Source organism: Salvelinus sp. IW2-2015, linkage group LG7 (assembly GCF_002910315.2).
Source record: "Salvelinus sp. IW2-2015 linkage group LG7, ASM291031v2, whole genome shotgun sequence".
NCBI lineage: Eukaryota > Metazoa > Chordata > Actinopteri > Salmoniformes > Salmonidae > Salvelinus > Salvelinus sp. IW2-2015.
The window spans coordinates 24,371,804-24,386,949 of NC_036847.1; the positions used below are offsets into that span (position 1 = coordinate 24,371,804).

The window sequence follows — 15,146 nt, forward strand, 5'->3', positions numbered from 1 at the left end:
CAAGACTGTAACTACCAGTATACCATAAAGGGAGAAAAAATTTATTCATTTAAAAAAGATGAAGGTCAAGAAAATCCAGAAAATGTCAAGAACTTGAAAGTTTCTTCAGTGCAGTCGCAAAAACCATCAAGTGCTATGAGAAACTTGCTCTCATGAGGACTGTCACAAGAATTGAAGATCCAGAGTACCTCTGCTGCAGAGGATAAGGTCATTTGAGTTAACTGCACTCAGATTGCAGCCTAAATAAATGCTTCACAGAGTTCAAGTAACAGACACAAAACGAAGCATCATCCTGTTACCAGGGGGCAGGCTACCGACATTAGCCAGATGCTGCTGGCTAAAGCTAAAACTGGCGAGTGTAGAGAGTATAGAGATATTGTTATCCACGCATGTTAGGATGAAAGTCAGAGGTCACCAAGCGCACATAGCTTCAGCGTGTAAATCAGCTAGAAAGATGTGTCGGCATCGAGTGAGTGTTCTCTGGCCCCCTCCCAGTTAGGGGAGTGATGAGCTCACAGCAGAGTCTCAAACTCAATCGCTGGTTGAAAACAGTTTTCTGCCCCTCCAAAAGATAGAATTTGTAGATAATTGGCCCTCTTTCTGGACTCACCACAAAACAGGACCAAGCCTGGCCTGTTGAGGAGTGACGGACTCCATCCTAGCTGGAGGGGTGCTCTCATCTTATCTACCAACATATCTTACCAACAATTGTAGTTACAGTCTTGTCCCATAGCTGCACCTCCCGTACGGACTCGGAGAGGCAGAGTTTGAGAGCCGTGCGTCTCCGAAACACAACAGGGCTCTAACTCCTCTAGCTCCACAATAAATAGGTGCAGGCCAGGCAGCAGGCTGTAGCCAGCCGCCAGCTTAGTGGAGTCTGCACAAGCACAGTCAGTGTAGTCAGCTCAGCTACCCCATTGAGACCGGTCTGTGCCTCGACCTAGGTTGGGCAAACTAAAGATGGCGGGTTTGCCTTAGCAATCTCACTAGAATAAAGACCTCCTCCATTCTGCCATTATTGAAAGAGATCGTGATACCTCACATCTCAAAACAGGCTACTTAATTAATGTTAGATCCCTCACTTCAAGGCAGTTATAGTCAATGACTAATCACTGATCATAATCTTGATATGATTGGCCTGACTGAAACATGGCTTAAGCCTAATGAATTACTGTGTTATGAGCCTCACCTCCTGTTATGAGGCCTCACCTCTGGTTACACTTAGTGACCATTATCTCCCGTGCATCCGCAAAGGCGAGGTGTTGCTAACATTTACGATAGCAAATTTCAATACAAAAAAAAAACGACGTTTTCGTCTTTTGAGCTTCTAGTCATGAAATCTATGCAGCCTACTCAATAACTTTTTATAGCTACTGTTTACAGGCTCCTCGCCATATACACGTTCCTCACGGAGTTCCCTGAATTCCTATCGGACCTTGTAGTCATAGCAGATAATATTCTAATTTTTGGTGACTTTAATATTCACATGGAAAAGTCCAAAGACCACTCCAAAGGCTTTCGGAGCCATCATCGACTCATGGGTTGTCCAACATGTCTCTGGACCTACTCACTGCCACAGTCATACTCTGGACCTAGTTTTGTCCATGGAATAAATTGTGGGATCTTAATGTTTTTCCTCATAATCGGACTATCGGACCACCATTTTATTACGTTTGCAATCGCAACAAATAATCTGCTCAGACCCCAACCAGGAGCATCAAAGTCGTGCTATAAATTCTCAGACAACCCAAAGATTCCTTGATGCCCTCCAGACTCCCTCTGCCTACCAAGAGTCAGAGGACAAAAATCAGTTAACCACCTAACTGAGGAACTCAATTTAATGTCGCAATACCCAGATGCAGTTGCACCCTAAAAACTAAACATTTGTCATAAGAACTAGCTCCCTGGTATACAGAATACCCGAGCTCTGAAGCAAGCTTCCAGAATTGAGACGGAAATCGCCACACCAAACTGGAAGTCTTCCGCCTAGCTTGGAAAGACAGTACCGTGCAGTATCAAGAGCCCTCACTGCTGCTCGATCATCCTATTTTTCCAACTCAATTGAGGAAAATAAGAACAATCCAAAAAGTATTTTGATACTGTTGCAAAGCTAACTAAAAAGCAGCATTCCCAAGACAGGATGGCTTCACTTCAGCAGTAATAAATGCATGAACTTCTTTGAGAAAAGATCATGATCATTAGAAAGCAAATTACGGACTCCTCTTAAATCTGCGTATTCCTCCAAAGCTCAGTTGCCTGAGTCTGCACAACTCTGCCAGACCATAGCATCAAGAGAGACACTCAAGTGTTTTAGACTATATCTCTTGACACAATGATGAAAATAATCATGGCCTCTAAACCTTCAAGCTCCATACTGGACCTATTCCAACTAAACTACTGAAAGAGCTGCTTCCTGTGCTTGCCCTCCTATGGTGAACATAATAAATGGCTCTCTATCCACCGGATGTGTACCAAACTCACTAAAAGTGGCAGTAATAAAGCCTCTCTGAAAAAGCCAAACCTTTACCCAGAAATATAAAAAAACTATCAGTCCATATTGAATCTTCCATTCTCTCAAAAAAAAAAAAAAGCTGTTGCGCAGCAACTCACAGCCTTCTGAAGAAGGTGCTTCAGTCTGGTTTTAGACCCCATCATAGCACTGAGACTGCACTGTGAAGGTGGTAAATGACCTTTTAATGGCGTCAGACCGGCTCTGCATCTGTCCTCTGCTCCTAGACCTTAGTGCTGCTTGATACCATCGATCACCACATTCTTTTGGAGAGATTGGAAACCCAAATTGTGTCTACACGGACAAGTTCTGGCCTGGTTAATTTATCTGTCGGAAAGATATCAGTTTGTCTCTGTGACATGGTTTGTCCTCTGACAAATCAACTGTAAATTTCGTGTTCCTCAGGTTCCGTTTTAAGACCACTATTGTTTTCACTATATTTTACCTCTTGGGATGTCATTCGAAAACATAATGTTAACTTTCACTGCTATGCAATAACATGTGAAGCCCCAAAATTGCCCTCGCTAGAAGCCTATGTTTCAGACATAAGGAAGTGGATGGCTGCAAACTCTACTTTTAAACTCGGACAAAACAGGATGCTTTTTCTGATCGCCAAGAAACAAGAGATCTTCTGTGAATCGACAATTAATCTGATGGTTGCACAGTCGTCTCAAATAAAACTGTGAAGGACCTTGGCGTTACTCTGGACCCTGATCTCTCTCTTTGACGAACTATCAATTACTGTTCAAGGACAGCTTTTTCCATCTACGTAACATTGCAAAAATCTACTTTCTGTCCAAAAATGATGGAGAAAATGTATCCATGCTTTTGTTACTTCTAGGTTAGACACTGCAATGCTCTACCGGCTACCTGGATAAAGCACTAAAAAACTCAGCTAGTGCTAAATAAGCTGCTAGAATCCTGACTAACACCCAAAATGTATCATATTACGCTGCTACCTCCTACACTGGCTTCCTGTTAAGCAAGCTGATTTCAAGGTTTTACTGCTAACCTACAAAGCATTACATGGGCTTGCTCCTACCTATCTTTCCGATTTGGTCCTGCCGTACATACCTACACGTACGCTACGGTCACAGGACGCAGGCCTCCTAATTTCCCTAGAATTTCTAAGCAAACAGCTGGAGGCAGGCTTTCTCCTATAGAGCTCCATTTTCATGAATGGTCTGCCTACCCATTGAGAGACACAGACTTGGTCTCAACCTTTAAGTCTTTACTGAAGACTCATCTCTTCAGTAGGTCATATGATTGTGATGTGAGTCTAGCCCAGGAGTGTGAAGGTAGAAAGGCTCTGGAGCAACGAACCGCACTTGCTTCTCTGCCTGGACGGTTCCCTCTCTCCACTGAGATTCTCTGCTCTAACCCTATTACAGGGTGAGTCACTGCTTACGGTGCTCTTCCATGCCGTCCCTAGGAGGGGTGCGTCACTTGAGTGGGTTGAGTCACTGACGTGGTCTTTCTGTCTGGGTTGGCCGCCCCCTTTGGCTGTGCTGCGGCGGAGATCTTTGTGGGCTATGCTCGGCCTTGTCTCAGGATGGTAAGTTGGTGGTTGAAGATATCCCTCTTAGTGTGGGGCTGTGCTTTGGCAAAGTGGGTGGGGTTATATCCTGCCTGTTTGGCCCTGTCCAGGGTTCATCGGATGGGCCACAGTGTCTCCTGACCCCTCTTGTCTCAGCCTCCAGTATTTATGCTGCAGTAGTATGTGTCGGAGGGCTAGGTCAGTCTGTTATATCTGGAGTATTTCTCCTGTCTTATCCGGTGTCCTGTGTGAATTTAAATATGCTCTCTCTAATTCTCTTTTCCTTCTTCTTCTTTCTCTCTCTCAGAGGACCTGAGCCCTAGGACCATGCTCACGGACATCCTGGCATGATGACTCCTTGCTGTCTCCAGTCCACCTGGCCGTGCTGCTGCTCCAGTTTCAACTGTTCTGCCTGCGGCTATGGAACCCTGACCCGTTCACCGGACGTGCTACCTGTCCCAGACCTGCTGTTTTCAACTCTCTAGGGACAGCAGGAGCGGTAAGATACTTCAATGATCGGCTAAGAAAAGCCAACTGACAATTACTCCTGAGTGCTGACTTGTTGCACCCTCGACAACCACTGTGATTATTATTATTGACCATGCTGGTCATTTATGAACATTTGAACATCTTGGCCATGTTCTTTATAATCTCCACCTGGCTCAGCCAGAAGAGGACTGGCCACCCCTCATAGCCTGTCCTACTCTACTAGGGTTCTTCCTAGGTTTTGGCCTTTCTAGGGAGTTTTTCCTAGCCACCGTGCTTCTACACCTGCATTGCTTGCTGTTTGGGGTTTTAGACTGGGTTTCTGTACAGCACTTTGAGATATCAGCTGATGTAAGAAGGGCTATATAAATACATTTGATTTGATTGGATGATGTTGTGTAATTACTGGAATTATTAAAACAAGTAAACTTTATTATTTAATTACTGCAGTAATGGAGCTTGTCAACGAACCACCCGTAAGTGATTCGTTGAGAACCCAACGACAAAAGATACCATGGCTTTATATAGCAAAGATACACCCCCTTTAGTCTACATGACAAACAACAGATGTATGGAATGGGTCACAAGGTTAAGATTTGTATGAAAGATGCTTATAGTTCATAGCCAACAGTATCTGCGGTAAAACTGTTCTCATTATGTAGAGACCAGGGTCTGGCCCCGGAGTCATCTTTCCCTGGTACCTTATAGAACAGAAACATTAACTCATGCTATGGAATGCGGTCTTGTTAGGCTTATCATCCAAAGACATCGTAAATCTTCTGTCAGTGTTAAGCCTCCCAGAGGCCCATCCTCAGTAGAACACACACCGATGAAAATGTTCTAAGAACCCCCTATTCTGTTGCTTAAAACATCCATTTGATGCAATAACAGCATTATAACATAATCTTGTAATTTCTGTTCTGACACACATCTCAACATCARCTGTTCAGAGGGAACTGCATGAGTCAGGCCTTCATGGTCGAATTGCTGCAAAGAAACCACTACTAAAGGACACCAATAAGAAGATGAGACTTGCTTGGGCCAAGAAACACAAGCAATGGGCATTAGACTGGTGGAAATCTGTCCTTTGGTCTGATGAGTCCAAACTTTTGATTTTTGGTTCCAACCATTGTGTCTTTGTGAGACGCAGAGTAGGTGAACGGATGATCTCTGCATGTGTGGTTCCCATCGTGAAGCATGGAGGAGGAGGTGTGGAGGTGCTTTGCTGGTGACACTGTTGGTGATTTATTTAGAATTCAAGGCACAATTAACCAGCATGACTACCACAGCATTCTGCAGCGATACACACTCCCATCTGGTTTGCGCTTAGTGGGACTATCATTTGTTTTTCAACAGGACAATGACCCGACACACCACCAGGCTGTGTAAGGGCTATTTGACCAAGAAGGAGAGTGATAGAGTGCCCGGTCAGATGACCTGCCCTCCACAATCACCAGACCTCAACCCAATTTTTTATTTTAATTTTATTTCACCTTCATTTAACCAGGTAGGCCAGTTGAGAACAAGTTCTCATTTACAACTGCGACCTGGCAATTGAGATGGTTTGGAATGAGTTGGACAGCAGAGTGAAGGAAAAGCAGCCAACAAGTTCTCAACATATGTGGGAACTCCTTCAAGACTGCTGTATAAGCGTTCCAGATTAAGCTGATTGAGAGAATGAAAAGAGTGTGCAAAGTTGTCATCAAGGCAAAGGGTGGCTACTTTGAAGAATCTAAAGTTTTAAATATATTTTGATTTGTTTAACACTTTTTTGGTTACTACAGGATCCCATATGTGTTATTTCATAGTTTTGATGTCTTCACTATTATTCTACAATGTAGAAAATAGTAAAAAAWAAAARAWAAAAAAACATGAATGAGTAGGTGTGTCCAAACTTTTGACTGGAACTGTATATGTGATGGGATGTATATACAATAAAGGTATTATGGACAGTATGTGGATAGAATATTTAGTATGTCTGCAGAATACGTAGGATGGAATGGTATATATACAGCAATAGTTGAATAGGATGGCATTGACTAGAATACAGTATATACAGTTGAAGTCGGAAGTTTACATACTATTTAGCCGAATACATTTAAACTCAGATTTTCACAATTCCTGACATTTAATCCTAGTAAAAATTCCCTGTCTTAGGTCAGTTAGGATCACCACTTTATTTTAAGAATGTGAAAAATGTCAGAATAATAGTAGAGAGAATGATTTCTTTCAGCTTTTATTTCTTTCATCACATTCCCAGTGGGTCAGAAGTTTACATAGACTCAGTTAGTATTTGGTAGCATTGCCTTTAAATTGTTTAACTTGGGTCAAACGTTTCGGGTAGCCTTCCACAAGCTTCCTACAATAAGTTGGATGAATTTTGGCCCATTCGTCCTGACAGAGCTGGTGTAACTGAGTCAGGTTTGTAGGCCTCCTTGCTTGCACACGCTTTTTCAGTTCTGCAAACAAATTTTCTATAGAATTGAGGTCAGGGCTTTGTGATGGCCACTCCAATACCTTGACTTTGTTGTCCTTAAGCCATTTTGCCACAACTTTGAAAGTATGCTTGGGATCATTGTCCATTTGGAAGACCCATTGGCGACCAAGCTTTAACTTCCTGACTGATGTCTTGAGATGTTGCCTCATTATATCCACATGATTTTCCTACCTCACGATGCCATCTATTTTGTGAAGTGCACCAGTCCCTCCTGCAGMAAAGCACCCCCACAACATGATGCTGCCACCCCAGTCATTCACGGTTGGGATGGTGTTCTTCGGCTTGCAAGCCCCCCTTTTCTCCTCCAAACATAACGATGGTCATTATGGCCAAACAGTTCTATTTTTGTTTCATCAGACCAGAGGACATTTCTCCAAAAAGTACAATCTTTGTCCCCATGTGCAGTTGCAAACCGGATTTTTTATGGTGGTTTTGGAGCAGTGGCTTCTTCCTTGCTGAGCGGCCTTTCAGGTTATGTCGATATAGGACTTGTTTTACTGTAGATATAGATACTTTTGTACCCGTTTCCTCCAGCATCTTCACAAGGTCCTTTGCTGTTGTTCTGGGACATATTTGCACTTTTCGCACCAAAGTACGTTCATCTCTAGGAGACAGAATGCATCTCCATCCTGAGCGGTATGACGGTTGCGTGGTCCCATGGTGTTTATATTTGCATACTATTGTTTGTACAGATGAACGTGGTACCTACAGGTGTTTGGAAATTGCTCCCAAGGATGAATCAGACTTGTGGAGGTCTACAACATTTTTTCTGAGGTCTTGGCTGATTTCTTTTGATTTTCCCATGATGTCACACAAAGAGRCACTGAGTTTGAAGGTAGGCCTTGAAATACATCCACAGATAGACCTCCAATTGACTCAAATTATGTCAATTAGCCTATCAGAAGCTTCTAAAGCCATGACATTTTCTGGAATTTTCCTAGCTGTTAAAGGCACAGTCAGCTTAGTGTATGTAAACTTCTGACCCACTGGAATTGTGATACAGTGAATTATAAGTGAAATTATCTGTAAACAATTGTTGGAAAAATGACTTGTGCATGACGCACAAAGTAGATGTCCTAACCGACTTGCCAAAACTATAGTTTGTTAACAAGAAATTTGTGGAGTGGTTGAAAAACGAGTTTTAATTACTTTAATGTTAACTTCCGATTTCAACTGTACATATGAAATGAGTAAAACAGTATGTAAACATTATTAAGGTGACCAGTGTTCCATTATTAAAGTGACCAGTGATTTTATGTCTATGTACGTAGGGCAGCAGCCTCTAAGGTGCAGGGTTGAGTAATCGGGTGGTAGCCGGCTAGTGACAGTGACTAAGTTCAGGGCAGGGTACTGGGTGGAGGCCGGCTAGGGATGGCTATTTAACAGTCTTATGGCCTTGAGATAGAAGCTGATTTTTAGTCTCTCGGTCCTAGCTTTGATGCATCTGTACACACCTTGCCTTTTGGATGATAGCAGGGTGAACAGGTCAAACTTGGGTGGTTGATGTCCTTGATGATCTTTTTGGCCTTCCTGTGACATCGGGTGCTGTACGTGTCCTGGGTGGCAGGCAGTGTGCCCCCGCTGATGTGTTGGGCTGACTGCAGCACCCTCTGGAGAGCCCTGCGGTTGCGGGCGATGCAGTTGCTGTACCAGGCGGTGATACAGCCTGACAGGATGCTCTCAATGATGCATCTATAAARGTTTGTGAGGGTCTTAGGGGCCAAGCCACAYTTCTTCAGCCTTCTGAGGTTGAAGAGGCACTATTGCACCTTCTTCACCACGCTGTCTGTGTGGGTGGACCATTTCAGATTGTCAGTGATGTGTACGTTGAGGAACTTGAAGCTTTTCACCTTCTTCACTGTGGCCCCGTCAATGTGGATGGGGGCGTGCTCCCTCTTCTGTCTCCCTCCAGCATACCTCCTTATTGGTTTGAGGTTATGTAGGTACCAAGCATCCCTCCTTATAGGTTTGAGGTTATGTAGGTTACCAAGCATCCCTCCTTATAGGTTTGAGGTTATGTAGGTTACCAAGCATCCCTCCTTATGGGTTTGAGGTTATGTAAGTTACCAAGTGTGCTTACTTTTCTAGGGCATGTATAGTAACTGAAATTGAATAAAAGATAGGATAAGTTTATTGCCTATCAGATTATTAACTATCTATAAACAAATGAACCGTTTATAAGCTATTTATAACCCCTTTATAAAGTACACCCTAATATGAAGTGCTGCGTGCCCAGTCTGACAGACAGCAAAGTCAATAGGGAACTGTGTTAAAAATAAACCTTTAGGTCACCTTTCAATCATATAGGGAGCATCCTTGAACATGTTGCCATGCTCCAATCAGTATTTTAATATCTTACACAGCAAGACATAATTACGTCACCACAACTCTAGGAAATGCTTCTAATGTATTACAACATCGGTGCCGTATAAGGAAGGCTATAATAACGTAGTGATTCTCAGTAATTGAGTCTGGTAGGAGGAACACTACACAACTCATTACTCCATACATTTCCCCTTGACCTGAATATCAATTTCCAATAGACTGACATTTTGTTCCACAGGATTGCATAACAACCCTATGAGATATGTTCAGGTACATGTAGGCTATAATGTTACATGGATGCTTGACAGACCATTGGCAAATGGGTTGGTTGTCTGAATTTGCTGATCGTGTCATGACAACGCATGGAACTGTGTATGTTTAATGTATCAGTCATATTTAACCTTCATGAATTTGTGGGTGGAAAATGTGAATTTAAACATACATATTAAGTCACACCCACCTATATCTCTAATTTCATCTCAAGTCAGTTTAGTGTTTATCTAGTGACTCACTTGGGTACTTGAGCCAGGGGTAAATTAAACCATGTGTGCCATAACTATTAACCATCACAAGCAGGTWTTCTTTATTTAAACCTCACCAAGCACCAAGATCATTGAGTTCACATCATTGGCCTACTTAACGTTCAAATGTTACATACAACGGAGACTGAGGGTGTTCTTTCAAAGACAGAGACAGCCAGGCTTTGCTACTCTAACAAAGACACCAATAAGAACTCCACCATGATACTACTTCAAAAAGACCCTCTCATTCACGTCTCATCCCAGGCGCAGTCTGACATGAATATTTCATCTCTTGTTTTTTTAAATTTAAGGCAAACAACCAAAACCTCTCGGACCTTTTTTAACATGTTGAATATACAGTAAATTGGAAAGCTTCATTACAGACCAATGTGATGTGTGTCATCCCTTTCATAGCAGCAATACAGAAATATCAATAGATGTAAGAATCCCCTTTGGCAGCGATTACTGCTATGAGTCTTTCTGGGTAAGTCTCTAAGAGCCTGCACACTTATTCTTAAAAAAGTTATTCRAGCTCTGTTAAGTTTGTTGTTGGTTATTGCTACTTTCTACATTTAATTTTCAATAAATGTGCAAAGATTTTGAAAAACACTTTGTCATTATGGGCTATTGTGAGTAGATGGGTGATAAAAAAAAGATTGAATCAATTTAGAATTCAGGCTGTAACACAACAAAATGTGGAATAAGTCAAGGGGTCTGAATACGTTCTCAAATCAAATTTTATTAGGCACATGCGCCGAATACAACAGGTGTAGACTGTAAAGTGAAATGCTTACTTACAAGCCCCTAACCAACAATGCAGTTGAAAAAATACGAATAAGATTAAGAAATAAAAGTAATATTTAGTTAAAGAGAAGCAGTAAAATTACAATAGCTAGACTATATACAGGGGGTACCGGTACAGAGTCAATAAGCGGGGGCACTGGCCAGTCGAGGTAATTGAGGTAATATGTACATGTAGGTAGAGTTATTAGAGTGGCTATGCATAGATAATAACAGAGAGTAGCAGCGGCATAAAATAGAGRGGGGGGTGGGGGGGMAATGCAAATAGTCTGGGTAGCCATTTGATTAGATGTTCAGGAGTCTTATGACTTGGGGGTAGAAGCTGTTTAGAAGCCTCTTGGACCTAGACTTTGCGCTCCGGTACCGCTTGCCGTGCGGTAGCAGAGAGGACAGTCTATGACTAGGGTGGTTGGGGTCTTTTTAGGGCCTTCCTCTGACACCGCCTTCTATAGAGGTCCTGGATGGCAGGAACCTTGGGCCCAGTGATGTACTGGGCCGTACGCACTACGCTCTGTAGTGCCTTGCGGTCGGAGGCCAAGCAGTTGCCATAGCAGGCAGTGATGCAACCAGTCAGGATGCTCTCGATGGAGCAGCTGTAGAACCTTTTGAAGATCTGAGGACCCATGCCATAATCTTTTCAGTCTCCTAAGGGGGAATAGGCTTTGTCGTGCCCTCTTCACAACTGTCTTGGTGTGATTGGACCATGTTAGTATGTTGGTGATGTGGACACCAAGGAACTTGAAGCTCTCAACCTGCTCCACTGCAGCCCCGTCGATGAGAATGGGGGCGTGCTTGGTCCTCCTTTTCCTGTAGTCCACAATCATCTCCTTTGTCTTGATCATGTAGAGGGAGAGGTTGATGTCCTGGCACCACACAGCCAGGTCTCTGACCTCCTCCCTATAGGCTGTCTCGTCGTTGTCTGTGATCAGGCCTACCACTGTTGTGTCATCGGCAAACTTAATGATGGTGTTGGAGTCGTGCCTGGCCGTGCAGTCATGAGTGAACAGGGAGTACAGGAGGGAACAGAGCACGCACCCCTGAGGGGCGCCTGTGTTGAGGATCACCGTGGCGGATATGTTGTTACCTACCCTTACCACCTGGGGGCGGCCCGTCAGGAAGTCCAGGATCCAGTTGCAGAGGGAGGTGTTTAGTCCCAGGTCCTTAGCTTATTGATGAGCTTTGAGGGCACTATGGTGTTGAATGCTGAGCTGTAGTCAATGAATAGCATTCTCACATAGGTGTTCCTTTTGTCCAGGTGGGAAAGGGCAGTGTGGAGTGCAATGGAGATTGCATCATCTGTGGATCTGTTAGGGCGGTATGCAAATTGGAGTGGGTTTAAGGTTTCTGGGATAATGGTGTTGATGTGAGCCATGACCAGCCTTTCAAAGCACTTCATGGCTACAGATGTGAGTGCTACGGGTCGGTAGTCATTTAGGCAGGTTACCTTAGTGTTCTTGGGCACAGGGACTATGGTGGTCTGCTTAAAATATGTTGATATTACAGATTCGGACAGGGAGAGGTTTAATATGTCAGTGAAGACACTTGCCAGATGGTCAGCGCATGCTCGAGGTACACATCCTAGTAATCCGTCTGGCCCTGCGGCCATGTGAATGTTGACCTGTTTAAAGGTCTTACTCACATCGGCTGCAGAGAGTGTGATCACACAGTCGTCCGGAACAGCTGGTGCTCTCATGCATGTTTCAGTGTTATTTGCCTCGAAGCGAGCATAGAAGTAGTTTAGCTCGTCTGGTAAGCTCATGTCACTGGGCAGCTCTCGGCTGTTCTTCCCTTTGTAGTCTGTAATAGTTTGCAAGCTCTGCCACATCCGACGAGCGTCAGAGCCGGTGTAGTACGATTCGATCTTAGTCCTGTATTGACACTTTGCCTGTTTAATGGTTCGTCGGAGGGCATAGCGGGATTTCTTATAAGCTTCCGGGTTAGAGTCCCGCTCCTTGAAAGCGACAGTCACTGTGGGGACGACGTCATCGATTCACTTATTGATGAAGCCAATGACTGATGTGGTGTACTCCTCAATGCCATAGGAAGAATCCCAGAACATATCCAGTCTGTGCTAGCAAAACTGTCCTGTAGCTTAGCATCTGCTTCATCTGACCACTTTTTTATTGACCGAGTCACTGGTGCTTCCTGCTTTAATTTTTGCTTGTAAGAAGGAATCAGGAGGATTGAATTATGGTCAGATTTGCCAAATGGAGGGCGAGAGAGAGCTTTGAACGCATCTCTGTGTGTGGAGTAAAGGTGGTCATGCTGATAAAAATTTGGTAAAACAGATTTAAGTTTCCCTGCATTAAAGTCCCTGGCTGTTAGGAGTGCCGCCTCTGGATGAGCGTTTTCCTGTTTGCTTATGGCCGTATACAGCTCATTGAGTGCGGTCTTAGTGCCAGCATCGGACTGTGGTGGTATGTAGACAGCTACGAAAAATACAAATGAAAACTCTCTAGGTAGGTAGTGTGGTCTACAGCTTATCATGAGATACTCTACCTCAGGCGAGCAAATCCTCGAGACTTCCTTAGATATCATGCACCAGCTGTTGTTTACATATATGCATTGTCAGCCACCCCTTGTCTTACCAGACGCCGCTATTCTCTCCTGCCGATACAGCGTATAACCAGCCAGCTGTATGTTGATAATGTTGTCGTTCAGCCACGACTCCTTGAAGCATAAGATATTACCGTTTTTAATGTCCCGTTGGTAGTTTAATCTTCCTCGTAGGTTGTCAATTTTATTTTACAATGATTGCACGTTAGCTAGTAGAACGGAAGGCARGGGGAGTTTATTCGATCACCTACGAATTCTCAGAAGGCAACCCAACCACCGTCCTCTTTTCTCCGTCGTCTCTTCACGCAAATGACAGAGTTTTGGGCCTGTTCCCGGAAAAGCAGTATGTCGTTCACGTCGGGCTCGTCGGACTCGTTAAAGGATAAAAAACTTCTGCCAGTTCGTGGTGAATAATCGCTGTTCTGATGTACAGAAGTTATTTTCGGTTATAGGAGATGGTAGCAGCAACATTACGTACAAAAGAAGTAAAAAAATAAGTTACAAACAACGCAAAAAAATTATCATAAAATCACAATTGGTTAAGAGCACGTAAAACGTCCGCCATCTTCTCTGGCGCTGGAGACTTCTGAAGGCACATGTCTATATACTGTATATCAGGAAATGCACATAGTGATCTCGTACATGTCAATATCAGACTGGGAAGAATTAATGTTTGCGATCTCCCCCTATCTGCCAGCATCACCAACGGCAAAACACCTTATTGATATGTAATTTCAGTCAACCAATAGGAATACATAAACATCAAATACATATTTCTGCAGTGGAATCATAACCAACCTTTGTTACATGAGTACAGCACAAGTGTGATTGTGTGTGTGTGTGCGTGTGCATCCATGCATGCATGCTTGTCACTACATTAGAAAGCTGAATGACCACTGGTTGACCAGCTGAATTGCAGCGCTGGTCAACTGTGGCTGATCTGATGTTGTGTGGGCCAGCTGAACTCTGCAACAGCTAATGGTCAGCTGTAGTTAACTGGCTGCCCTGGATAGTGACTGACACAGTTGCATCCCAATTGGCACACTACTTCCTATTTAGTGCACCACTGGGCCCTAGTCAAAAGTAGTGCACTATATAGGAAATAGGTTACCATTTAAGATGTTGCCACAGAGCCAGTTTAGACATCCAAACCAAACTTAGATTGGCCTGCACACATATTGAAAATCAATGATTTACAATTGACACACTACTGTGTTGTTTTTCATAGTGTATCTATGCCTTCCTGTATCTCCCTCTATGTGTCTCTAGTCTCTACATGTTTGAACACAGGTAGTAATGCTGATAATTGCAGAGACACTGAACCCTGTGATTGAATGGTCACATCTGCCTGCATTTTTCAGTGACTCTCAGACTTMCTCTTTTGCTCTGTGACTGTTGTCTCTAAAACACTTGAGTTTGATTTCCGGAGACGAAGGTCCAGACTCCAGACACTGGGGTCTGATCATGTCTGTCTGATGCTCTCATCTTACTGTTGGCTGGATGTCTGTCAAATGTTACCTTTTCCCCTTCAGGTAAATTGATTCAGTCTGACGTAAGACTCTGTCGCTTGTTTTGTTTTGTTGTTTTGACTCAGCAGAGATAACTGGGGAATCAGTGCCTGTTGAAGCATGGTGGTGGCCGTGTACAGTGCAATTTTGGTTGTGAGGCATTCGCCGCATGAATGAGCATGTGAGCGGTGACACGATTATGCTTGCAGAGCATCCATAAAAAAACCTTGCCAAGACCTTCAAACTGTGTCTCCATCTTGGCTGTAGTTATAAAAGAGCTACAGTTCAGACGGTAATCATATGATACGGTCCGTCTGGATGCCTTTCATTTTGTTTTCACTTGCATTAGAATGGATCATTGAATTTTGGAGGTCAAAGCCAGTTATGATGATTGAGTAGAATTGTG

The 15,146-nt window shown here is 43.5% G+C and overlaps 1 protein-coding gene and 1 pseudogene across 1 annotated transcript in view; one reads left to right on the forward strand and one right to left on the reverse strand.

Annotated features, from left to right (window-relative positions):
• Positions 1-4,397, forward strand: part of LOC111966958 (opsin-5-like) — a 9,406-nt pseudogene extending 5,009 nt beyond the window's left edge.
• Positions 1-15,146, reverse strand: part of LOC111966678 (opsin-5-like) — a 38,695-nt gene that overhangs the window by 20,764 nt on the left and 2,785 nt on the right. The window lies entirely within an intron of this gene.